Here is a 25,944-nt window from a genome sequence, read left to right as displayed (position 1 = left end):
AAGGAAATAAATACAGAGGGCCACTTTTCACCAGCCGGTGGTGTAGACAACCTGAGCCTCCAGGACCGATCACCTCAGATTCCCCAGCCTGCGGAAGGGGCTCTGTAAACACCCAGCTCCCTGACTCTGTGAGGCATGTCACCTCTTCTCCACCGCTGAGCACACAATAGGCCGGAACGGGCAGTGCCTGCATTCACATCTAGTCTTCTACCTTCTCTTCCCTCTCTCCCCCTCCCTTTCTTCCCCTCTGGCCCTTGGGATGTATTTTGCAACCTTTAAATGATCTTGTTTATTCTATGTGTCGGAATATAGTTATCTGAATATTAATTATGGCTTGAGTGAAGTTCATCGGTTGAATGCAGGAATTGAGAATTCCTCCTTCACTTTCAGCCACCTGCTTTGATTTCTCTGTTTATCTGCTTGACTGAGCTGAAATCAGTTTCTGTAAGTGAAAGTCGGCTGCTTGGAGCAGATGTTAATGCTCAGAAATAGTGTACGGTCTGCTATTAGCATAAGTAGCATGATGCTAATAAATAGAGGTGCGCAGGGCTGGTGGCTGTGGCAGTGACGGGGACTGAGGGACAGCGACCTACCAGGAGAGTGAGCCTCAGCCCAGCCCGGAGGAAGAGGGAGAGCCCCAGCCTGGGTGCTGGGCACCTTCTGTCCGAGACAGCCCTGCCGTCCCCCATCCCCAGCACCCAGTATGCAGCCGGCTGGGGGCCGATGATTAATGACAGCCAGGACTGTAACCAAATTGTAGTGCCATTAGCACCAAGTCACGACTGACAACTAGATACATCATCTCTGAGGTTTCTATCCAGCTAACTAATTTAACTATGTGAATACGGGAAACGCTGCACTGATGCCATAAGGCAAATATTGCCAAGACCCGGGAGCGCGTCAGTAACTAATGAGAGATGGGGAATCCATCAGGGCCCAGCGGTCAGGGTCAGCAGATCTGTCTTTATGGTGTTTGGACTGTGAGGCTTTGGAAGAACTCCACGGTACACCCCAAGGAGCCAGGACCCAACAAGCAGTTAAGCCAAGCCTCCAACTCTGGGACCACCCGCTCTCCTTGCCCTTGACGTGGAGATGATAAGGTTTCTTTCTAAGTCAGTGAAGGACAGATCTGATCATGGCTGTGCCTCTTTCCCCATCCCCCAAGTCCCTTCCCTGTCTCTGCAGCTCCCCTCTCTCTCCAGGAGAGGGACTTGCAGGCGCTTTGTGAGACACAGGTGGGCCTCGCTTCTCACAGGAGCTGCTCCTGAAATAGTGAAAGCAAATTGTTATTATCTTCTTTTTTGTCATCTTTTTTTTTTATATAATGAATCTTATTTGAAATGTGCTGTGTTTGCTCATCAGAAGAGCCTTATAAGGAATCCTTTTTGAACTGAAAGAATCCTTCTGCCTTGTGAATAGTTGCCCTTTAATTCATCTGGTTTATGAGCTTGGGGGTCCCACATGGCCATGTTTCTTAAGGCCAGTCCCTGCATTAGCTGGTGATTTATTCTCTAACTCAGAAAGTCCCCCACTCAGGTGCACCTGCCCACACACACTACTGTATGGGCCAGTGTCTAGGTGGCTAGTGGCCAGGGACACTGACTTCATGATAGAAACCCCAGATTCGCAAGCTTCTCACCTGCCTTGCTGGATGCAGAATATCACAGAATGGCTCTTCAGTAAATCTTGTCCCCTGTGTGGGGTTCCCAACCCATATCCAGGGAATTGAGGACAAGCTCATAAAATGACTCCTGAAAGCAGACATTTAGGAAAAGTCAAAGTGCTCCAGCAATGGGAAAGAGACCTTTGTGCACGAGCGAATGTGTAGTTCCGCCACGCACCCATAGCACCTACCTGACGCCAGAGTACGAGGGCATGGACCAGCTGAGCCAGCTTGCCGGAAAGCTCCATCTGGAAGTGGCCGCCCACACCAGTAAGCTCGGAAGACAGTAATGGCAACAACCCAGATAATTCTGGAAAATTTAGCTTCCATGAGAGAAATCCAGATAATGGAGATGGGAAGAAAGACTTTGGCGCCTGAACAATAGTGCAGCAACACCTTGTTTCCTGACTTATTTTTTTTTCCCAGAAAATAAAAAGGCAAATTCTGACCCATGTACTCTGATCCATTTATCTCAGACACCTAAGAGCATATATTCCCTTTTCCCTTCAAAGAGGCTATTAGCGTTTCCCTTAAAAGTCTGCTCTGCAATCCAAAAGCTGTTTCAGATGTAAATGGGTACCGTCTCCCCAAAAGATAACGTGCATCCCTCAGTCTCAGTGCATTATTTAACAAACCCTGGACAGGGGTTACAGAGGTGACTGAGAGGCAGTCCCTGCCCTCAAAATACCTACAAAGAAATAAAGTACAAAGCCGCATTTCCCCACACGGCCACAGGAACACACATTCAAAGTGCTGGGGATGCTCAGAAGAAGAAAGGCTGTCTCCTGAGGGGATGACTTGGGGAGCTGCTGCACGGGGTGTCCTTCGATCTCGGCCTTGATGAATGGATATGATTGTGAAATGCAAAGATCAGCAGAAATGCCCTCTGGAAGGAGAAAGCGGTTTGAGTAATGGTAGAGAGGTGCTGAGGAAGGGTGCCCACAGCCGTGGTCCCCCGCAGTGCACACAGCAGAAGGCAAGCCAGCCCATGTTGTTAAGGGCCTGGACAGTAGGTCAAGGAAGGTGGGCTATAGGCCATGGGCAGGGGTCTCATGCTCAGGCTTTTGCTTGAAATTTCCCAGGGTGGACTTAACCTGTAAAAAAGTTAGGGGAGAGGCTCAGCCTCTCACCACTCCATAGTGACCAGTGTTGGGCCCTCAAGGACCTCCTCTGTGTCCAGATCTCAGGATGCAGGGGCCTGCCTCTTCCCACTCGTGGCTGCATCTAACATCCTTAGAGCCACAATGGAGCAGCTGCTGTACCTTTGATAGAAGGAACACAACAGAAGCCTCCACTCCCAAACTTCTCACCTCTAAGGCACTCTTCTTTCCCTCCTCTCCTACCCTACCCCAAGCCCTCCACTCCTTTAAAGGTTTTGCTTTAAAACAAACTGCTCTTATTAAATAAATAATTGATTCCCTTTCCCATTTTTTATTAATCAAAGGCTAATCAGAGCTGCAGATTGGCATGCGGCAACCAGTGTCAGCCACACGGAGTGGATATAATTCTTGCTAAAAGCAGCCAGGCGCTATTTTTGTTTTCCCCCGTGCAGCCTCATCAAGGGGACATGTGTGATTTCCAGGAGGCTTTGTGACATACTGAGAGATGACTGGGGACTGGGGACTCCAGGTTGGTGAGATCAGCCAGAGTCTACACTCTCCGGACACCTCAGCCCTGGAAGGAGACAGTTTGATGTCCAGACTCCTAAATTGAAGAGAGACTAGCTGGGGGTGGACCTGGGACACAAGAGACTCTGGGTAAATGAGCTCAGGCAGCACAGGACTTAGAGAGCCATCCCAGGCAAAGATTCAGACTAGCATCTGACCTAAGACTGGGGGTCCTTGGGGCCCTCCCAGAAGCCTATGTCCTCACTCCACCCTGCTGAGGTCCTGCCTCAGCAGAGAGACACTATCTCAGCCCCAAGCCTGCCCTCACCTATGACACCCCCAGCTTGAAGATGGCGCTGGTGACATCAGGGTGTTATGCCTGGGCCAGTTTCTTTCAGTCCTTTTTTTCATTTTTTCTTTCAATCCTGCTGATTTTTTCCTTCTTTTTTCTTCCCCCTTCCCTCTCCCTCTGTACTTATTGATCCAAATGTAGAAAAAAGTCTATTAATCCTAAACCCAGAGAAGATTAGAAATAGGGCCGAAAGGGCTTGTCAGGACAGAGCCCCACGAGCATTATCTCTTGGGAAGGTGACTACTTCAGGGACAGAAGGAGGAAAAGATCAAAGGAAAGGAGTAGAGCGTGGACTGAAGAGAGGCCATCCCAAAAGTAAGTGGATCCCTGGTGTCTGCCTGGTGTAGCTCTCCAATCTCAGCTTCTTGGCAACCTCCCATTTTTGCAAATGGAGGCTTGCAAATGGGAAGCCAGGCTTGGGCAGGTGGGGAACTATAAGGATGCTCTGAACTCACCCCTTCTTAGGGCATTTTGAAAGTAGGCAGGGGTTTGCACGTTTTCATCTCCTCTTGGGTCACAGAGATGCCCGTTCTTGTCTAGAATCTCCCACAATTCAAGGAGGGCACCTGCTGATGACCAACTCCATGCAATATGGGAAGCATATTTGTGGCTGCTGGTGTGGCACTCAGCAGGGGACTGAGAAGCTGAGTGATCCACCCACCAGAGATCTTAACCTCTCCCTGCCTATTTCCTCCCTCTATAAAATGGGTGCAATCATGATAGGGTTGTGGTTAGAATCATGTGAGATTATATGTAGGAAGAGCCTGAGAATGTGTTAATCTTATTAGGAATAAACAGTTAGTATTATACTTTCACTGGAAGTATGGGAGTCTGGCTGGGGCTGGTAGAGGGTCTAGTCAACTCTCCTCTCAGGATGGGTTGGGGAGTAAGGTCTTTGGGGACAATACAGCAGTTAAGCAGTGTGTCAATGCTGATGTAGCCCAAAGCATGTGGTTCTGTGTGGTGGGTGTTCTCTAGGCTGTGAGTAGACATAGCACAAACTCAGGACCGCCCACGGCAGCCTCTTGAGATTGAGAATTCGTGTCTCATCCCCTCCAGATCCCGCTCTGCAATGACAAGATCAGAATCTCTGGTTGTGTCTTCTTTTATCTGCTCTCATGCAGTGGGCTTGGTGTGCTGCTTCCGGCCAGATCTGAGCTCCTGGGGTCAGAAATAATGTCTTCAGGATCCTGGGCCATCAAGGACAGAGCACTGAACTAAAGGGCTCCCCTATGTCCTGCTTACCAGGCATGCCTCTAGGAATCAGAGGAAGAGGTCATGGCCACCCATCCAAGAACTTCCGAGGACTAGTCCCCATGCACTATCTATTCTCCCTAGGACTAAAGGCGAGGAAGCTGGAACTATTCTATCCCCATTTCACAGAAGAGGACACTAAGTCACAGAGCATTTGAGAGACCTGCCCAGAGATATATCCAAATCAAGAGCCTGATTCTAAACCTTAAACTACACCACCTCCATCTGGGTTGTCCCACACAAGTGCCCCAGTGCCTGAGGAAAGCAGTAATTTGGAGGTTAAAAAATAAAGGGATAAGCTAAGAGCAGATGGCTTGGTTGTTATTATCTGCCTGAAATTATGACCATTAGAGTCCAAGTTACTGGTTTACAGAGGAGTAACAGCAAAAGAGAAAGCCTGGTACGGTGGAGGAAAATGCTGCTGAACAAGGAGACTGCGGTGTTGAGGTTTTGAAATTATTATTATTATAAAAATAACACATGCACCCGGTAAAAAGTGCAAAGGGGTACACAATGAAGTGTGATTTTCACTCCCACTTGAGACCCCCCATCCCACTCTCCAGAAGGCGCAGCTTCCTGTGCATTCTTCCAGAAATATGTCAAGTATAGACAGGCACACGCAAACATACCCACATATACTTTCTGTTGTGGAAATTGGAATATGTTCTCTGTGCTGCTGTGCACCTTGATTTTCAGCTTTACAATGTCTTTCGGATCTTTCCAAGTCAGCATACAAATGAACTACCTCATTTCATTTGGTTCTGCATAGTACTCCATTGTCCAGGTTGTCACAACTTATGCAGCTGGGCCCCCACTCCACTGATAGACATGTCACTTATTCCTAGTCTTGTGCCTTTTTTTATTCCAAACCACACACACACACACACACACACACACACATCCATTGCATACATGTCCAATTGCACCTGCAGAATAAATTCTTAAAAGTGAAGAATTCATTTTCATTAGATTTAAGCATTCTACGTTTTGAGTGATATTTGTCTCCAAAGAGTTTATACCAATTTAAATTCCCATTAAATCTCCTTTAGGGAATTCCTATTTTCCCAAATTCCTTATTAGCATTGTATATTATCAGAAAATATTATTTGCTAAGACTTGGGTTTCCGATCCTCCCTTACACTAGCTATCTATGTGGCCTCAAATAAGCCAGTTTGTTCCCTGGCCTCAATTTCCTCACCTGCCAACTGAGGTTTAGACTAACTAATCTTTAAGAACTCTTGTAGTTCCACCTGTCTGTCACTTGAGTATCTAGTAAGTGTCTGCTGGGACCCTTGAGTTTTCCTAGCCTAAAGGAACTAAAAGTCTAGTTGGGAATCTAGGACATACCAAAGATTTAAGGAGCAGCTTGGGACAGTCTGGAATCAAGTACAAAATTGGGCAGTTTAGACTTTATAGAAAGTCAGAGAAGAGTGATCAAAAGTCCAGGGCCTAGGGGCCACCTTGGAGGACATACCTGCATGGAAGGAGTAGGAAAATGCACAGAGGTGGCTACCTGGAAATAACAACAGAAAATGTGTTGCCCACCCTCAGCCCAGAATCTGGAAAAACCAATCCAAATTCTGTCTCCTCCACTACCCCACAGCCTGCTTGTTTCTCACCACGGACTGAAACCGAGTGAAACATCAGGTTTGTCTCAGAGCATGGTTTGATGTTCCGGTTCAGTGAGGATCAGTTCCCATTCCAGCAGCTTCCCTAAGTACCGCATTCTTTGTGGAAACATTACTTCAGTTTACTGTTCTGGGGGGAAAAACTACTACACATAAACCTTGATTAACCCAACTTCTCAGAAAATGGTGGATTCTAATTAGTTTCGTTTTCTGGGTAATGGAGGGTAAAAAGAGATTTGGAGGTTCAGCTCATCCGAAGAATGATTTTATAAGGCTTGAGCTCCCCACCGACTTGGGTCAGTCTGGGCTGGTGATCCTTCTCTGGTGTTGGATTCAAACTAGAAACCAGAGCAACTCAGGTGGGGCTGACAGTGGCCAAGCTGACATAGGGGACTGCATTGGTATCTTTGGCTGTTGGTCAGACTGGGTCAACTCTCCAAAGTGTGGGGCTATTTTCTTCTTGATAATTGTGTCCATTTGTGAGTGGATTTGGTCCATCTTCCTGCGAGAGGGGTGAGGCAGTAAGGAAACCACTGCAATGGGTTGGGGATTCTGCTACACTGATGTTATACTCTTCAGTTTATATAAATTCGTATTATTATCAGCCAGTTTGTTGCTGTTGGAGAGGGTCCTGACCCAACATCTCACTTAACAATAAGGATACTGAGTCCCAGATACTTGGAGAGGCTTGTCCCAAAATTCCCAGAGAATCCCTGTGCTGAAAGCATCCTACAAATCCAGGCTCTTTGATATTAGATTATGTGACTTGTCCATACCCCACAGCCCCATGAAGGGCAAAGCTAGGGTTCAAACTAGAGCCAGTGGACATCTGAACTTCTGCAAAAAGGTTCCCAAAGCCCTTGGAACCTCTTTCTCCTTGGGCTTTGGAATCTCTTTGTCAGGTAGGGGCCTCCCTGAGTCTGCATTTGAGAGTACCTAACGCCAGCCTGAGGCTTGTAGTTGGTATGAAAGATCCTGCTCTGCAAACAGGTCGCCTTCTATGCTCCATGAAAATACCATTCTTAGAGAATAGTCCTGCTTTCATGCAGGCTACACCCCCAGGCAGCCACCTCCTATGAGTCCTGCTAGAGGAAACTCAAAACCCAGAACATTTCCAGCCCCTGCAGATCATAGGTAACCTCACAGCCAGACTAATGCAAATTAACTCTCCTTTAAGGGTGACTTGTGAGTTGAAACAAAATGTACCCTCTACGGCCTTGAAGGTTCCTGTATTCTGAGACTAGGAGATAGTCCTAACCTTGGCCCTGTTACCATCTGGCCATGTGATGTGTCTTTGCTGCTTGGTCCTCAGAGGTAAAAAGAAGATACAATAATTTCCACCCCACCTACCTCCCAGAGCTGCAGGGGTAATTGAGGTCAGTGGTGCTGAAACTTCAGTGTGCCTCAAAATCCCCTTGAGTTCTTGTTAAATGCAGATGGCTGAGACCCACCCTGGAGTTCTGAGTGGCTAAGCAGGGCCCATGACTTTGCATTTCTAATAGGTTCCCAATGATGCCCACCACCCCATCCTGGCTAATGATGGGACCACATGTCATGAACCAATGCTCTAGGAGACTGTGAACAAGGGATTTTTTAGATGCTACTTTTATTTTTATTTTTATTTTTATTTTTTTTGTAAAATGCAAGGCCTTTACTTAAAATGAAATAGTATCATTTCTTCCCTAGAATTCCATGTCTGATGAATTTGAATATTCACAAATCCCATTTGCTTGTCCAAGGACCTATGGAAGTTTTAGGAATGTCATAGATCAGTTCAGTCAGTCACCAAAGGAGCCTACTAATATGATCATCCTTCCTTCGTTTTTCCCTACCCATTCCCAAGAATGGTCAGCACAGAAATCAGAAGGGTCTCCCTAAGAAGAAGAGAAACATTAAAATTCTCACCCCTCTGCTCCTCTGCACAAAGGTAGTCACAGACACAGAATCTATGCCCATGCAATCAGGCAGGTCCTCCCACTCCCCTTGGCTCATCCCAGAAACCCACCCACAAGGGCTCTGTTTACCATGAGCATAACTGGTCCTCAGTCTGGATATGGGGTCCCACTTCTACCAGAGTTATTGTCTGGAGTTAGTTAGAAGACAATGATCTAAAAATGGAAAAGATCCAGAAGACATTAACCCCAGATAAGGGCCTGTTATGGGTGCCTATTGGTGGAGACAGATGTTAAAGCGCAGCACATCTGAAGGGAGGGGCGCGCCCTCGTTCTAACAGGCGGGTCGTGCTGTCCCATCGGTCCTCAGAGCTCAGGAAGGGAATCAGGAGCCACCCTGTGGCCAGTTCTGGAGGAAGGGAGAAGCAGGAACCAAATAACAGAAGAGTGGTCAGACGAGCCAGAGGCACCTAGGAGAGGGAGAGGTGGTTAACAAAGAGAAAAAGGAGGAGGGCTGGAGGAGAGAGGGAAAAGGGAGGGCTGGAGGGCGAGAAGCTGGGGAGAGGAAGGGGGCGCAGACAAAGAGCAGAGCGGGAAGCCGCCGCGGGATGCGCTGCGCCCAGAGCCCCAGCGCCCCCGCCCAACCCGGGGCGGCGAGGCTCCGGGCTCCCGCCCCGGCCTCCGGGGTCTCCCTAGCACGAGGGCCAGGTCACGGCCACAACCGCCGCGAGTCACGGCCGGAGCACCCGGGGAGCCGAGCGTGGGACCCAGCGCGGCACCCGGGTTGACGAAGGCGGTGGCTCTGGGTGACGCCCAGCGGGGGAGCCCAGTCTTTTTCCCATTCTCTCCCCGCCTCCCCGTCCTTAATGGCTCGGTAATTGATTGGCCCCGCGTCCTATTTTCACCGCGGGCGGCCGGCGCCAGAGGTCGACTAATACCAATATTTCCCGCGGCTGCTCCGCGGTGTAGATGCTCCTGCTCGGGGCTGCCCCGCCGGCCCAGAATTTACCTTTGGTTTAACAAGAAGTGGGAGCTGAGTCAGGGATTAGGGCGCGTCAAGTCAAGTCAAGTCAACACAAATAAAAAAATAAATAAAGGAGGGGCGATGGGGACGGGGAGAAGAGAGATTCGTCAGCGCAGGAGCATCGCGACAGCCTGGGGTTAATTGTGGGCAAGAGCAGGGGAAATGAGATGGAGGCAAAGGGGCGGGGAAGGAAGGCAAGAGATGATTGAGGAGGGGGGGAAGAGAAAGGGGTTTTAAAGACCCTGGAATTCTTATTCCTGAGGTTGGCATTTGAAGCTCTCTGCAATCGGCCATTTTCCTTCTCACCCACCTTGTCACCCACACATACACACACACACACACACACACACACCGCAACACTATTACCACTGGCACCCTGCAGCCTGGGCCACCTTACCATCTCTCCCCCAAGTTATTATCTAGTCCAGTTTTAAATGGCCTTTCCCTCCAACCGGATATGACTCATTGAAGTCAGGGAAAGAAACTAACATTGAGGGAGGTATGGCCTGATGCTGGGAACAGTGCCAGGTGATAATCAAATATTATCTCATTTAACCTCCTTAATAGCCCCAGAAGACAGACCCCACCAGTGCAGGGCAAGGTGTCTTTCTCCAGGTTGTGTTGACAGCACCCAGGCAGCCAGGGAAACTGGTTCCTCAGCAGAACAATCTGAGAAACAGAGGCTGCACAAACGAATGGCAGTAACATACCTAGGGCAGATATTTGGAATGCTCAGTTAACTGGCATAAATTGTCAGAAGCCACATGCCCTTTCCCCTCCACCACTCCTTCCATCTTCCCCTCTGTTGACTGACTAATTATAGATAATCTGTGGTTATTTTTTAAAGACAGTGTAGAGACTCAAGTTTCACGCTGAGACAAAGGACCAAACGGGGCTGGTAACTTGAGAATGTGTAAGATCAAGGGCTGAGAAGCCAAAAAAGCTGTGTCATCGGGGCTCCTTTCTGTAGTCCTGAGATCTGGACCCCTCCCTGGACCCACTCTGCTCACAGTCTGAGCTGTAGCGCTCAGCTGATGAGCATCCCACGGTGGGCTTGAATTTCCCAGCACCAAGCCTGCACAGGCACCTGTGGCCTGCTTGCCCATCACTGGTCCTCCCCTGGCAAGCCTGAGTATCTAAACTTCTTATTGATCAGGACTGCTAATGCAAGACTCGGATCCCACAGCTGGGGACAGCCCAGGACTGGGAACATGTGGCAATCATCCAGTGGTAAGGAGTGGTGCTTCTCCCTATAGCACCCTGAACACCCTTGCTAAGGAGATTGGGAATTGTGAATAGATTTCCTGATGTCCCAAAAGAACATTTGGGATCTCTCTAAGCCCTATTCCTGGTCCCAAAAAAGACTTGGAGGAGCATGAGACTGGATTCATGTCAGCCCTCACCTTGAGAGAAATGCCCAATTACAACCTCTTAAGACTTCTCCCAAAATGTGTGGTTCCCCCATCTTTTCCTCATTCAATATAGACTCCTGAACACTGCAAACCAAGCCCATCTGAACACTTCCCAGCCACATGGTGAGTCCTGAGGGAAACAGAAAGAGGAGGTGGAACAGTGTCTACTCCCAACCTCTCAGTCTAGTTGTGGACAGCAAACCTGTCCTCTGCTAACCAATTACAGAACAAGGAGAGAAGGTGTGACGGCCTCCTCTTGTGGTTCTTCACTCTGGAAATTCTGCAGCATTCAGAGACAGGAGCATTCATGTGTCTGGTCGGATATGGGGTGGTTTCATGGAGGCAGGTAGTTAGGGCGGGGAGAATACAATGCCAGAAATGTGAGCCAGAGCAAACTGACGGGGACACTTGGGAGACTGGATGTTGTCCCACAGGATGGGCTCAATGTGGACAGGAAAAAGCCAGTGATCAAAGATGCAGACCCAGGCTCTCTAGTGGTTCTGCTACCCTGTTAGCAGGTATGAGGGGGTACCACCTCAATGGCGTGGAGCTCATCTCAGACCAACAACCCTGCACCTATTGACAACTCCTCTACTCCCTCTCTCAGCTCTTCTCTCCACCTCCCTGTTAATGTGAGGAGGAGGAGACATTTCACAGATCAGTTTGCCCCCATCCAACACACATGGACACACACACACACACACACCTTATCAGTCAGACCTGGCAGGATCTCATGGAAAGGTGACTAAAATTTCCCCTTAAGCTCAATTCCTAGTCCCAATCTCAGTTCATCTTCTCTCTGAGCTCCAAATGGGTCCTAGGCTGAGGCTGAGGCTGGGGCCAGAGGGAGATGCATGGTCCTTGGCATCTGTAGCTCACAGGTCAGAAGATAGAAGACTCCACAGTGGTCACTGTGCCAGCTGTAGATTTTGTTGGATGGTGGGGTGGGGGTGGGGAATATGGGGACAAGAAGAAGTATGGCATGTTGCATGGGTCAGGAGGCAGTGGGACTTATTTAGAAAATAATTGAAGAGCTGCCCTTTCCTGAGGCATTACTGTGTGTCCTGGGCACCTGGTTCCCATTATCTCACTCAGTCCTGGACTGACTACTAGGAAGGAAGCACCATTTCTCTTCTTTTCTTACAGATGCTTAACAGGCTATGGGAGGTTATGAGCAGGAGCTCCTAACTCTTTAAACTCGCTGGGTGCTGAGTGATGATAACGTGTCATAACCGGGTGGGATGCAGGAGACAACAAAAGTTCCTCTGAGACTTAAGAGAAATGAAGAGGGAAGCTGGATTCCCTATCCCTACCCCAGAGGGTGCATGCAATGCTGTCCCCTGCTCTCTATAGCTGTCACTCCTCAAGCCCTGCTGCCTGCTTGGCAGGATGAAGGACAGGCTTTCACAGGCAGACGGGAGAGGCCAGGGTCACCGCCAGCAAAGGTTCACCCAGCACTGCTCCTACCGCCCAGACGGCTGCTCTGATCCTCCGCTGAAAATGTCACACGGGAGACAGGCACGCTGTGATCTTCAGAGAGCCGCAGTGCATCTGTGATGACATGTGGGCATCAAGATTTGCATATTTATTATAGATAAGCTGTCAAAATGTATGTTGTCAATTTCACCTTATACTCCAGATTTAATGGTGCGCGTAAAGGACAGAAAATCTTTAATATTAATATTAATATGATTTTAGATTATAAGACCGCATTGTAGATATCAATCAGCCAACCCTTAAGGACATGTCACTCAAGTTGATATAGTTTATAGAAAATTAATGTAATCTATCCTGTATGATCTATTACAGGGGGCACGAGGAGAGAAAAGAGTGTGGGTGCATGGGCGGGGGTTGGGGGCACATTATGACTTGCAACAGCTCTCCATACGTGCTAATTTGTGTTCGTGCCTGAAACATCAGAGAAGGGAATCTGCACGTTTTAGACTCAGCACGAACCTTGGAGATCAGCCACACCAACTCTTTCTCTTTGCTGTACAGGAAAGGGGGTCCAGAGAATGGAGTGACAGGGCCACAGTCATTCAACTGGTTAGTGGCAAGGAGGAGGCTCCATGCCTCCCAGATACACTCTTTCTCTCTCCCCACAGAGGCTTTCTGCTCATCTGTTTCACAGGATCCAAAGACTCCTCCCCATGCCGAGAGGTCGGGAGGACCTTGGCAGTGCAGAGGGTCTCCGTGGGCAGCTCTGGCACTCACTCTCTTCTCACTGAAATCATGGATGGGACATCTTTATGGACATGGCAGGATTATGAGGACAGAGTGACGGCCAAGAAATGCATGACATCATGAGACCATTCCCTCTGGGTGGGAAGGGATTATCTCCAGAAAGTCTTAGGACCTACACTAAAGTCTCTGCCAGACACTAGCAGACCCAGGGTTTTCTTGAAATGGGCTGTTTAGTTTCAAGGAATCATCCAGGATGGATAGGGCTGAACAGAGGGCACTGATGGCTTGCAGGCTCCTAGCTCTGTTGCAAGGTCCTGTTATCCCTCTACCCAATCACCTGCCCACACCCAGCTTGTTTCAATTATGCAGAAGGGAAAAGACAACTTTCTTTACCAGTCACTTATGAATCTGTGACCCACTACCAGCCGGGTCAACCAATAACCCAGGGGCCTCCTAGATCAGAGAGCCCAGCTCCAAAACCTGCTCTTAATGGCTCAGCTATGACAAAGTCTGACCAAGATAACCCCTCTCTGGGTCTTCCTTGCTACACCCATAAAATAGGGATGAAAAGCCACTCCCTACTTAACCCTCAGCTCACTTTGAATGTGCTCTGTAAAGTGTTGGAAGCACATAGCCCCCATGTGGTCCCTGCAGTTCTGGGCCATGTCCAAGAGCCTGGGATGTGAACAGGGGAGCTGGGGCCAGGGAAAACTGGTGCCTATCCCTCTGGAGTCTAGCTCAGCCAATTTAGGTCCCCAGAACATAGGGTGAGAGAATAGAGGCCTGGCAATATGAGGAATGGTCTCTCTAATCTACACGCCTCACTCCTTCCTTGGGGACCTCAAGTATGCAGAAAACTGGAATCTTTCTCAAGGGCTAACAGGGATGTCCTGCTGCCTGAGTGACCACAGAGACCTTCTCCCTCCATTTCTCCTAGGTCTTAACAAGAAACACCTTGTCTGCCAACAGTCTGCCAGCTCAGGAACCTGCCTTGCTCTCTCAGGCCCCTCTTCCTGCTCAGGTCCCCAGGCTGACTCTCCCTCTAGAGGACAGGAGTCAGGAAAGCTGTGGGTGGGTAGTTCTGGCCCTCAGAGTTTGTACACATCCACACTGCTATCTGCTGCAAGAAAAGGCTGGGTGAGCTACGAAGGTCACAGGCAAAGCAAGTCCAGGGCAACTGAGGCGGTGCTGCTAACTGGTGGCTCCTCAGTGACTCCTGACTGGTCCGGCCAGGCAGACTTGACCTCAGCTGCCCACAGATCTCAGCATCTTATTTACATACTGCTGCAGACTGAGGAACACCTGAAGCATTTTTCATCCTGTTCAAACTACAAAAGCCTTCTCGGGTACCTCTGTGTTACTACTGCTTCCCTACAATGGCAAAATGCTGATAGGAGGAATTTTTTTTTTCTTTTTTTAATCTTCCACCAAAGCCTCCAAGAAAGATGACCCACAGCAGAGGGAGGAGGGTACAAACAAAGCCAGACAAAATGAAGAGGGCACACCATCCTTGAGCATGCTTCTCTCTCCCAGGAGGATTTCAGTGTGGGAGAGCAGGGCTATCACCCACCCTGTGGCCCAGCACCCCCACACTTCTTGGGGAGACAGCTGATCCCCAGTCACCATCCTGGGTCATGGCTCTTTTAAGGTTTAAAGCTGATAACACAGACACTATGTCCAGGAAAAGAGTAAAAGAAGCAGGTGGGGCTGAAGGGACATTGCCAGCTGTTGACATGCCCCAGGGGACTGCCCTTCATCTACAGGCTTTCAGAACCTGCAGGTGGAAGTGACAGGGACACAGGCTTGGGTTCAATCCAAATATAAGGATTCTTACCTGATGCTTTTGGTGCCCTAGAGAAAGGGGGATCCAAGACCAGTTTTCAGGGATCCAATGGTCCTCTGAATCTTTGGGTGAAATTACTTGTGTTTGCATGTGTGCTTGTACCTACAGTGGGGAGTGCATTTTTCCAGTGTTCATCAAATTTTCAAAGGTCAAAGAACCCCTCAAAAGCATTAACGAACCACTGGGCTACCCCGCAGTGCTGAGCTGTAGAGTCCAGGGCCTCCAGAGGCCTGGGCTACAAGGTGGAAGAAGTGTACAAACAGGACTCCTCACTTGGGAAATCAAAACCGAACTACAACAAGAATGTCGAGGGCTGAGCAGTGGCAGGAGGTGGGGTGCTTTCTGGCCCCTGCTTCATGCCCTGAGAGGGAAGCTAGGAGTGCACAGGCTCCCTGTGGTTCTGAGTCTCACGGGTTCTTGGAATCTCTGATCCTTCGTTCTCTGGCGCTCACCCAGAGATTGTTTCCTCCCCTGACCCTGTCTATCGCCAGTTCGCTAATATCTGTTGTTATGCATTCTCAAGTCCCCTTTCCTTCATTTCCTCCATTAATACTTCTTGTTCAGGGAAGGATAAACAGGGTCATCACTGCACTATAAAGTGCGCCACAGGCTGCGTGTCGCTTATTGCCCAGGGGTCTGCTAATTGGAATTTATAAAGTTCAATAAAAACTATAATCCAATAAGGGCTGGAGCTCTTCTTCATTTATCTTAGGGGTAATATTGTGCCTGCCTGCCTGACCACCTTCTTGCCTGCCATCCAGCACTCTGAAACCAGGGAAGAGTCACCCAAAGGGCCTTTTCTAGGAGGCACAGGGTTCCTGAGAGTAGCTAGCAGTGAATCAAGGGCTGGGCAGCCAGGTGAGGGGCAAGGAGGGCCTGGTGCTGGCTTGCAGGATCTCCCATTCCCCAGTGACCAGCCATGGTGACTGTGCTTTAAGGAGAAAGTGTGTAGGGGCCAGACCAATTGCATCTTTTGCACCATTACAGACTCACCACCAGTAACAGTCCCTATCCCAGCTCCTGCAATGGCCTCACACACACCCGTCCACACGTACCCTTTAGGAAAACTCAGGTGATCTGCCATAACCCAATGTAAGCTTGATGGACCCCTAGAAAGGAAGGTGGCTTGCTTAGTCCAGAAGGTTTCACAGAGTAAAGTGTCACCTGGATACACTTTGGCCCAGGCCAGAGCTGTCTCAGTCACCCATGGTGATGCTTGATACCCACCATGAGCCCTTTCCACAGTGAGGGAGATAAGAAGATGGAAAGAGGGATACCCACAGCCATGCTGAAGGGCCCTGCACTAGAGACAGTTACAGAACTGTGTTAGACAAGGGGGTGCCAACTGCCTTGTTTTGCCCAAAACTGAGGTAGTTCCCAGACATGTGACTTGTGGTGCTAAAACCTGATGAGCATGGTGGAAGGACCCACCTGTACAAAATGTTGGTGACAGGGAAGGTGGATGGAATTCAATCCCCCCAGGCAGCTCCTGGAGATCTCCGCCCTGCTGCTGCCTGGCAGCCACGCTGGGACCAACATCACTTCCTACCAAATATCTACCTGCAAAAAAAACATGTCATTTCCCATTACCTTCAAGAAGCCCTCACTTGAAAACTAACATAAATGCCCTCTGGCAGGAAGGTACCCCAGTCCCAAACGCAAACTGCTGGCCCTTTGCTCAGAGCTGCCAGGCCTCTGGGCACTCTCTGAGTGGGGAGGGGAGCTGGACACTCTGCTAGCCCAACACCAGCCTTTCTATAAGGGCAAGGAGAGGGGCTGACGGACCCCACTGTATTCGTGGCTCACCAGGGCTAAGAGGAAGCAAAGGCCTACAGAGGCAGCTGTCCTCATCAGCCCCTGTGTTTGGATAGGGGTGGGCATGTGGTGTACCCATGTGTGAGAATTGTGTGATACCAAGAGTGGAAGGCACAGTCCCGGAAGCCTCTTAGGACTTCCCAGTTTGGCAGAGAGATGGAATATGGGCCATGCTTCTACTGCAGCTTCTGGGGGAGGGGAGTTGGTCAAGAGGTGAAATGGGAACAAACTAGAGATGGGCCCTAACAGTGAGAGCCTCACAGCTGAGGGCTGACCCCGCTGCCTCACAGCAGTGGTGGGGTGAACCATCCTGTCTGAACCCAGGGCCTCATGGCCGGTCAATGTCATGGAAAAAGTTAAGACTGGGGATCCAGAGCTGCCTGGATTCTGAATCGGCTTCCTGCCACACACATGGCATTTAGCCTTGGGTGAGTCATCCATCCAAGGCAAGTCCCTGCTTGAGGAATAATGCCGTGACTTATATAAAGTGCTGACCATGCTGCCTGGTCCACAGGTAGTTTATTCTAGCCACTATTAAGCATCATTTATATTTTTGTGTGAAACAACCAAATGGAGAAAAGGGTCAGACTGTGGCCACGGGGGAGGGTTCTGTCTTCCCCAGCCAAGGGTCAGCTAGCGCTTGGGGATGGAAGTTAGTAAAGATTGGAGCAGCAGGGTACCTCACTTGGACTTGGAGGTCAGGAAGGAATTCCAAGAGGAAGTGATGAGAAGGGTTGTCCTGGGGCGGGGAGAGGAGAAGAAAGAACACGTGCACAAGCCTGCATGTAGCCAGGAAGGAGGCCTGAGGGGAGGCCAGGCCTACCATGAGGCAGGGATGGGTTGTTGGGGTCCATGCGTAGGATGATGGAAAGTCAGTTAACAAACATTTTTGCCAGGAAAGGCAGTTTGCAGTCTGGAAGAGGAAAGGTCTAAAACCCCCATCCCTCCCAATCCATCTCTAACCACTCCATTCAATTCCCTCCTCCCCTCACCATTCATTCATTCATTCACTCTCTCCACCAAAGCCAAAGCACATCAGGTGCCTCCATGTACCCAGCCCAAGACGCTGCTTTCTCATGTCCTGCCTGGGCATCTGCCTTTGCTCTCTACCCAGTTCAGTCTCTTAGGATCTGACTGACATTCCCAGCCTCCTGCAAAGCTCCATCTTGCCTTTCCATCCGTTGTTTCATTTACTTATTTGTTTGTTTCTTTCTTTGTTTGTTTATTTATATAGACATACCAGGGATTGAACCCAGGGGTGCTTAACCACTGAGCTACAAACCCAGCCCTTTTTAAATATTTTATTTAGAGACAAGATCTTGCTAACTTGCTTAGGGCCTTGGTAAGTTGCTGAGGCTGGCTTTGAACTCATGATCCTCCTGCCTCAGCCCCTGGAAGTATAGGCCTTCACCACCACACCTAGCACTTTGCTTTTCTTGATGGAGAAACCAAAGGACCAGGAGCCCAGGCCCATAGCCCCGTGTCCCCCACAATCCAGTTGGAGGGTAATACCAGGCCTTTCAACATCCTCACCTATTGCCAAGCCACACCATCTTTCCTCGTATGGGTCTGACCCATCTCCCCAGAAGACTGTGAATGCCAGGAGTCTGGAGTTCTGCTAGCTAGAAGAAGGTGAAAAGTGTGCTGGCTCTGGTTTCTAGTGGAGGGTGGACCAAGAAGTCCCATTTCCTACTGTTTGTGTTCAAGAAGCTAAGTTTGCACAAGCACAGGGCAAGGGAGAAAGACTTTGATGGGATGGGATCCCCAGGAAGCTTTTACCAGAGGATGCTCAGCAAGGAGAGGCTTTGGGAGGTATAAGGGGCAACCGTGAAAGGAAAACTTGTTGCACAAAAGAATGATGAGAAGCAAAAAATCAAAAACAACAACAACAACCGAAAAAAAAATAAATAAAAAAGGAATAAGGAAAGACATTGGTGGGAAAGCAGGATGCAGTACAATCCAAACCTGCAAATCCCCCTCCTCCAGTCTCGGGAAGCCTTTCCTTCTACTATAAAAACCACAGCCGAACAGCAAGCCTGCCTGATGACAAAGGGAGATAATTGGCTCTCATGCAGATTTAAGCCCAAAGTTATCAAATAATAATAGCACGCAGAAAAAGACACAGGCAAATGGGCCTGGAGAGCCCGCATCTTCCAAAGGATGAGGATTTGTTAAAAGTATCTAAATTACGCTCCCGCGATGGAACAGGGAAATGGAGCATTTTTTCAAAAAAAGGATTTTCTTTTAATGCTTGGATACATTTTTAAAAGTTCCTTTATGATTAGGGCTGTAATTTATATAATTTATTTTTAAAATATCCTTTTTTAATTTCCACCCGGTCCAGTTAAAGTTGAACTGAGAAGCCCACAGTAAATGATTTTTTTAATAAAACTGTTTAAAGGAGCCCCAACCTGAAACGGAATAGATATGTGGATTTTCACGGGGGGTGGGGGGGACCATATATTGAAAAAATAAATTTCCTAACCCATTTTTATACCCCAGATTTTATTACCTCCAGAAGCATTTTAAAATTCTAATTCCCTTTGCTTTCCTTAAGCTGTTTGTTTACCTCGGGGACGGGGGGGGGGGGGGGGGGCCCCTTGGGCTTGGGACCAAAAGTTCAATGGGTCAGTTTTATCATGAGTGGCCAAGGTGGTTTTCACTTCCCTTTGATTCCTTATATGATCTGTCTATTTCTTAGTCTGCTTCACTGCTCCCCCGAGGACTGTGAGCTCCCTGAAGTCAGATACCATGGTAAGGGAAGAAATTTCCTCTCCCCTCTCATTAGCATTCAGCATGGTGCTATGCATACAGTCGGTGCTTAATAAATGTTTGCCGGTGATGTGCTATACTGTGGAGTAGTCCTAACCCACCAACCAAGCAGATGCCCTGGGCCAGATACGTTGCTACCTTCACAAAAAGCTTTGTCTGCTGTTAAAATACCCAGGTCCTAAGAGACAGAGAGGAGAGAAAGAGACAGCTGTTAGTCAAGGATTCCTCAGGTGAGGGTATGAAGGAGACAAGGAGATGCTTACCTGGAACACCAGGGCAGATAGCAGAAGAGTTCTCATTGGAGAAAATGCACAAAGAGTTACCAGAGGATGCTTCAGACTGGAGACATCTATCACCATCTTTCTAGGGACTTGCCCCAAGCATCTCTTATGTTTGCAAAGCCATAACCCCGGGGGATCCCTTCCACGTCTGTTGGGAGATATGCACACATATTGCCCAAATGAAGAACAAGGCACAAACTTAGGATTTGTGAGCCAGTCCAAGGACAATGCAGGAGAGGTAATTAAGACTGCAAATGCCATAGCAAGACAAGGGATGGGGAGGTTCATGAGCACTTCAAGGAGGCTCAATAAGGAGGAAGCATTTGAACTTGGCCGGAAAGTGCAGGCTGGACACTCATCAGAATCAGTGTCAGCACAGGCATCATTGTGGGAATGAGCAGAGTATATTTCAGGAAGACTAGGAAAAGGGGCTTATCTGAAGCCTAGCAAATAAAACTGGAAAAAAAAAGTTGGTCTTGATTAAGGAGGGCCTGGAGTGAGTGTAAGAATGGAGGATATCAAATCCTTCAAGTAACAATGGTCTCTGCCCCACCCAGTGGTCCTCCAAACCTTTGTCTTTGGGAAATAGATTTCAAACTGGAAGAAACCCACATTGCTGTCTATCCATGGACACACATTTGCTGAACACCTTCTGATCACAGAGAAGCCCATAGAATGAGGTTCACTCCTATTCTGAGGTCACTTGGGGGTGACCTATAGGCCACCCTAACTCCAGGATGACAGGCATACTGAAAAAGAGGGCCTAGCAGATGGCAGGTGACATTCTAGACAGCGCAGCCAGAAAAAGCTTCCAGGAGGAAGAGAGACCACAGCTTGTCCTTGGGAGATGAAGAGATTGATCTTAAGATGAGGAAGGAAGAGCCATTGCTCTACTCCCGGCTTCCACTGCTGGACTCCAGGGTTATTAGTGGGCATCAGGAAAGGTGGAAGCTTCTTCGCTTCTCCTGGGCATCTGGGAAAGGCCCTTTTCCCATTTTCACCGGGCTTCCCGTACCAGTGAGATCCCACCACCCTTTTCTGGCCTTAAGCACCCCTCCTCCTTGGAATGCCCTTCCCCTCAGTTCTCCACTCCCACAAGTACACACCAAGGACCAGAGGTTGGCACCTCCTGCTGAGCAGCCAGGGAGAAGGGCCACTCCATGAGGAGACAAAGGCAGAGAAGGAGGGGAGGAAAGTCAAAGGAAGAAAAAGAGCAGGAAGAGGAGGTGGATAGGGAGAAGAAGACCAGGAGAAAGAAAAAGGAGGGGAGGAAGAGGAAGAAGAAGAGAATCAAAAGGAGAAAGAGGAGGAAAAGAAAGAGAAAAAAAGATAGGGAAGAGAAGAAGAAAGACGAGGAAGCGGAGAAAAGGAGTAAGAAAGAGAGGGCAAGGTGATGGTTTAGTAATTTTAACAAAAGGAGCTTTGAGAGGGCGCTTGGCTGGGAAATCGTCTTGGAGGGGGCTCACTGGCAGCGCTCTACCAATGCTTGCCACAGAGATGCCTGGCTCTCCCAGCCTAAGCTATTCCATGGGACATTATAAACTGCAACGGAGAAACTAATAGAAAGTCAGAAAGGTGGCTGAGGGGTGACTCAAAAACAGATCCTCTTCCAAATGCCACAGGAACACACACACACACACACACACACACACACCCCGCCCATTCCTGGCCTTCCCAGCCCTGGGAGGATGGTGGAGCACGGGCCCAGACTGCTGCTCTGTTACCAAGGAGATGGCAATTACTCTGTGAGTTGTGTAGGATTTTTTTCTGCCTTTTTGTTTTTCTTCCTTCCTTTCTTTTTTCTTTTTTAATTCTGGACCTGATAAACTGCAGTCAGCCTGGCTGCCCCCTCCTCCACCCTAACCCCCAGCCGCTGACTCTGCATTAAAGGTCAGGAGGGCTGTAAACAGTCGCCCTCCAACATGACAGATGCCCCTGCTTAGGGTAAGCATGGCAGGAGAGAAACCATTTATAAAGTGGGTGGAGATGCTGAAGTTGTATTCTCTCCAGGTTTAAAAAGGAAGGAGGGAGGGAAAAAGGGAAGGAAGGAAGGAGGGAGGGAGGGGGCAGCGGGCTGGGAAGGAAAGACTAACCCAGCAACATATCTCACAGGCCAGTGTCCTTTCTTAGCACCTGAGCTGCTTATCGAATGTCAGTGCTGCAGTGCATGCAGAGGCAGGTAAACCTGTGCTCCTGCCCTCTGGAGCTCACAGCTGGAGGAGACTCACACCTGTGTAGTCAAGTAACAGTGAGAGAATGTGTTAGATCAAGGGGATCACAGGCTGATCCTGGAAAAGCAAGGGTGAGTAGTGTGAGGAGGAGGAGAGTTTGGGGTTCAAAGGCCTTTGAGTTGACAGTAATGGGATATGGGGTGCAAGGAGGTGGGGAGACCCAAGCCTCACCCCTGGGAGCTTGTTGTGCCCGACAAGTGTTGAGTCAAGGTTCACATACTATCCCAGGCAATGGACAGTGGGGCCAGCCTAGCACCATGCCTGCAGCATGCAGCTGATGCAGGCCTATTGGAAAGTGACCAGGTTTCTCTTCAAACAACAGGGATTTCAGGTGGGTAACCATCCTGATAGAGGCTCTCATGCCATTATCTACTCATTGTTCACTCATTCAACACATAATTATAGAGCAGACCTGGCCCTCACCCCCAAGTGGGCAAAGGCCTAGAGTCTGCACAGGTATCTCCAGGAGTGACAGAAGGAACTAGAAAGCTGAGAATGACTGGCAAGGCAAAGCCCACTCCAGCAGGTCACTCCCTGTCTCCTCAGGCACAGCCCCTGGATTTTCTCTGCCTGTTGAAGTGTCTTCTGCAATGTCTCTATGATATGATGGAGAGCACCCCATGTGTGCAGTCCAGGTGAGGACACCTGGCAAAAGAGTGCAATGTTTCCTAAGAGCCCAAAGGGAAAACAGACACCTAGGAGGAGACTTTACTGTTGTGCCAGGCACAGGGAGGGACTTTGGCAATGTGAAGTCTACCCCCTCAGAGTACCACATGTGTAGAAAGGCCATAGACAAGGGCAAATAAAATCATTCTGCAAGGATGGGGCTGGCCATTAGCACCAACTCATGATGGGGCTTCAGAAGGTCCTGGTGGAGTAGAGAGCATGATGATGGCTAGGCATGATGGCTCAATCCAGGGAGTGAGGGATGCTTCTGTGTCCAAGGGAGGACTTCTGAGGTTACCAAGGAAGCCTGGAGGAACAAGAGAGCCCAGAGCTGAGGCGCCTAAGTGCCAAAGAACCAAATCTGGACAGTGGGCCAGTATCAGCTTCAGAAAAAGAAGGTTAGTGTCTCTGTGGCAGTGTGGCCAGCTAGGCCCAAATAATGTTCATTGGGTTGGGGCAAGGACATGAGTGGGACACCCTAAGGAACTATGTACCAAGAATCCTGGGATGGAATATTCCAGCTTAAATGGGGCGGGGGAAGTAATGCTTTTGCTCTTTAGTGAGTTCATTTCTCCTGATGCTTTCTTTTCTTTACTCTCTCTTTTGGTTTTTAACCATTAACAATTTTAAAGTGTTCCATGGCATTTAGTACAGTCTCCAGATTGTGCAACAATCACCTCCTTTAAGCTCCAAGACGTTTTCATCACCCCAAAAGGAAACCCTAATATGCAGTAAGCAGTTCATTACTCCCATCCCCTCCTCCTCACATCACTGGCAACCTCTAAACTTCTTCCTGTCTCTATAGAGTTACCTATTCTGGGTGTTTCCTATAGTATGTGACCTTTGGTGTCTGGCTTCTTTCACTGAATATAATATTGTCCATTCATATTATAACCCATGCCAATTGTACAAATACCACATTTCATTTATCCATTATCTGCTGATGAAAACATGGGTTGTTTCCTCTCTGGTGCTATGGTATGTCGTGTACAGTGTTGCTGTGAATGTGCATATACTAGTATTTGAATACCCATCTTCAATTCTTTGGGACGGATACCTAGGAGTGGAATTGCTGGATCACATGGCGGATACCTTTGTTATTTATAAATTTCTGATCTAACTGATCTGCCTCAAGTTCTCCGACTTGATTCGGCGTAACACTTATTGAGTGACAGTTGTGTATTACATGTGCTCTTACTAATCCTAGGAGTTACCTTGTCTGATACATTTTATTCCATTTCTACAGTTGACAAAACCAAGGTTCAGATAGATCAGGTCTTGGGTATAACAACTGAAAGGTGTCAGGAACTCGGGTGCCAATTCCTGGATTTTTCTACCACACCACACATGGCTCTCCTTTGTGGCCAGAGCACCCAGTACCTGGATGTCCCAGTTTCATGGTGCTTTTTGAAGAACTCAAAACATGTAAATATTCTAAATATTCATTCCATATGAAAGCAGTATCTTCTAGATTCTACTACAAACAAGTGGTTGTGGATTTGGGTAATTTTTAATTGGAAGGGTGACATAAGATTGATAACATTCTTCTGATGAATTAAATTTGTGTAAGTAAGTTGAGGAAAGACAAACTGAAGCCCATTTTGATCCTGAACCCTGAGTTTCACTGGTGGGAGACTGCCACGATCTCAGAGCAGCCCAGACAGGACTCCCAGGTGGGGAGTCCATCAGGGCAAGAGTGTAAGCACAAATTCTAGGAGGCAGAAGAATAGGTTAGAACCAATGGAGGTGACCCTAGGGACAAGAGAACTATAAAAGGCAGGGGTCACCTTCTCTCCATAAACAGAGACTCTAAATCTCATGTCGGCATGTACACAGTTAAGCTGCCTTGACTCAGAAGGAAAGATCCTCTCTAGTTCCCACTCCTACGAGGAAGAGATGGTTAGCTAAGGGCACCAGCCAATGGCAGTGGAAGGGGGTACTCCCAACCCCAAGTCCACCAGACCACTTGAGCTCACAGTATGACCTTGAACAGCACACACAAAAAAGTGATGGGAGCAGCTGGCTCATGTCCACTGCAGCTGTACCTGTGGCATTAGTCAGCCTGCAGAACAAGCATGTCCTCCCTATCATCCATCAGCCCAGCAGGCAGTGGGTGCCACTCCACACTCATCTCCCTAGCCCTCCACCTGACCCCCACCCTGCAGAAGACCTCAGCTGCTGAGGGTGTGAAGAGACCACAGCTCAAGCCCTAGACATCTGCTGTGGAAGTTTGTAAGGCAATTAGCGCAGCAAATGGGCCCAGAGGGGCCTGTCCTTGGGGACTCACTCCTGTCTCCAGACGTTCTCCCCATGCTCATTCCATGTGCTGAGTCCAAGCTGATGGTGTAGATATATACATCCCCTCATGCTTACCAGCCAGACCCTTCACTGGTTCCCATGTCAGGCTGACCAGCAAGGGGCCTTGAAGCAGCCATGGTAACTCAGCACCAAATTTCAACAAAATCAGGAGAAAGAAGTAGGAGAAAGAAGGAGAGGCCCAGATTGGGGCCTGGCTGGGAACACTGGGGACGTGGAGAGGTGGCAGCTCTCCAAACCTGCAGGAGGGACAAACTTGGAGAGTGATGGCAAGACACAGACTTGGGCAGAGTCAGGGACAGAGGCAGGGTGGAGAGGAAGAATCCACTTTGGAGATGGCTATGAAGCAGGTAAGGAAGGAGGAGGAGAGATGTGGATCACCTGGGTATCTGGCTTGGGGATGCCAATATCCATGGTGGACCCCAGGAAGATGGGCAGGTGTGCACAAAATAATAAGCACACCTTTGCATAGATTGACTGCAAGTGGCCCTGAGCCCTGTAGCACAATGCTCAGTAGGCAGTGGTGTGTCTGAGATAAGCACCGGCCAAGCCATGGAGCTTAAAGGCCATATGGGAGTCACTGCTTCCTGGTGAAAACAGCCAAGCAAGGGAGAGACACCGGGTATAAACCCAGGCAGGCTCTCACAGTCTTCTTGCTGAGGAGCCAAGATTTAAAGTGATCCCTTGAACACTGAAATTTGACTAAGAGGTATGACAGAGAACAATGACACAGAGACAAGCCTAAGAAGCATGTACTGATTGTAGAAGAAACAGGAAATCACAGAAGGTTTCAAAGCAAGGAAGTGGCAGCTCAGAACCTGGCCTTAGGACAATCACTCTGGCCCGAGACTGAGATGCTAGAGGCCAGGGGACAAATCAGGAGGTGATTGTAATGACCCAGACAAGAGAAGATGGGTGAGGAGATAGCAGACAGGCACTCACAGGGAGCCAGGTGGATTTTTGTCCTGACAAACAGCCTCATACATCAGTTCTAGACAAATATA

General features: G+C 48.8%; 1 protein-coding gene across 50 annotated transcripts in view; it reads left to right on the top strand.

Moving 5' to 3' along the window:
• Celf4 (CUGBP Elav-like family member 4) overlaps nt 1-25,944 on the top strand; it is a 295,048-nt gene that overhangs the window by 30,555 nt on the left and 238,549 nt on the right. The window lies entirely within an intron of this gene.

The sequence above is a fragment of the Marmota monax genome, unplaced genomic scaffold (genome assembly GCF_021218885.2).
Source record: "Marmota monax isolate L192 unplaced genomic scaffold, Marmota_monax_Labrador192_F-V1.1 WCK01_AAM20220418_F8-fsc00031, whole genome shotgun sequence".
Classification (NCBI taxonomy): Eukaryota; Metazoa; Chordata; class Mammalia; order Rodentia; family Sciuridae; genus Marmota; species Marmota monax.
This window is presented reverse-complemented; position numbering and strand designations above follow the sequence as displayed.